At 41.0% G+C, this 1,104-nt stretch overlaps 1 pseudogene; it reads right to left on the bottom strand.

Moving 5' to 3' along the window:
* Positions 1-623: 623 nt before the first annotated feature.
* Positions 624-902, bottom strand: LOC101145143 (small nuclear ribonucleoprotein E-like; annotated as a pseudogene).
* Between the last annotated feature and the right edge of the window lie 202 nt (positions 903-1,104).

Below are 1,104 nucleotides of genomic sequence, written 5' to 3' on the forward strand. Positions count from 1 at the left end.
AATAATATTCCATGGTATAGATATGGATATATCATGTTTTATTTATTAACTCATCAGTTAGTGGACTTTTGGGTTGCTTCTCTTTTTTATTTTTATTAATTTTTAGACAGAGTCTCACTCTGGTCCCCAGGCTGAAGTGCATGGGCGCCATCTTGGCTCACTGCAACCTCTGCCTCCCAGGTTCAAGCGATTCTCCTGCCTCAGCCTCCCAAGCATCTTGGATTACAGGTTCCCACCACCACGCCCGGCTAATTTTTGTGTTTTTAGTAGAGGTGGGGGTTCACCATGTTGGCCAGGCTGGTCTCGAACTCCTGACCTCAGGTGATCCACCACCTTGGCCTTCCAAAATGCTAGGATTACAGGCGTGAGCCACCACGCCCAGCCCTCCTTCCCTTTTTGACTGTTATAAATCATGCTGTCATAAACATTCTTGTACCAAATTTTGGGAGGACATATGTTTTCTTTTTTCTTTCTTTCTTTTTTTAATACAAACAATCCCACAGCATTTATTGCCATCTTGTAATAACATAAGGGTAATCAAAACAATATGAATAAATGTTCATATTGGACATCTAAAAACAAACTGTATCCTTCTCAACAATTTCTCACTTCATTGATCATTTCTAGTTGGAGACGCTTTGCAGCAGAGGAATATCATCTCCTTTTAGCATGAGCCGACCCAGTTGTTTTCTTGACTTTGCTTTAGAATGAATCTCTTCTGCATAATCTAATACAAGGTTCGTATACTCATCAAAACCAATGATACAGCCTTCTATCCTCATATTCACTTGCTCATAGAGCTACACTTGAATCCGTGATCTATTTTGTAAGTATCTGAAGATGAGGTTGATGGGCTGCACCATCACCTTTTGCACTTTCTGGCCCTGGCCATGGTACTCCATGGTGGAATTTCACAAGAGGAGGACATATGTTTTCAGTTCTCTTGGGTACATACCTAGCAGTGGAATTGCTGAGTCAAATGGTAACATTATGTTTAACTTTTTGAGGAACTGCTAAACTGGTTTGGTAAGTGGCTGCATCATTTTCCGTTCTCACTAGAAATGCAGGAGGGATCTGGGTTCTCCACATCTTCCTTAACTAAAC

The sequence above is a fragment of the Gorilla gorilla genome, chromosome 12 (genome assembly GCF_029281585.2).
Source record: "Gorilla gorilla gorilla isolate KB3781 chromosome 12, NHGRI_mGorGor1-v2.1_pri, whole genome shotgun sequence".
Taxonomy (NCBI): domain Eukaryota; kingdom Metazoa; phylum Chordata; class Mammalia; order Primates; family Hominidae; genus Gorilla; species Gorilla gorilla.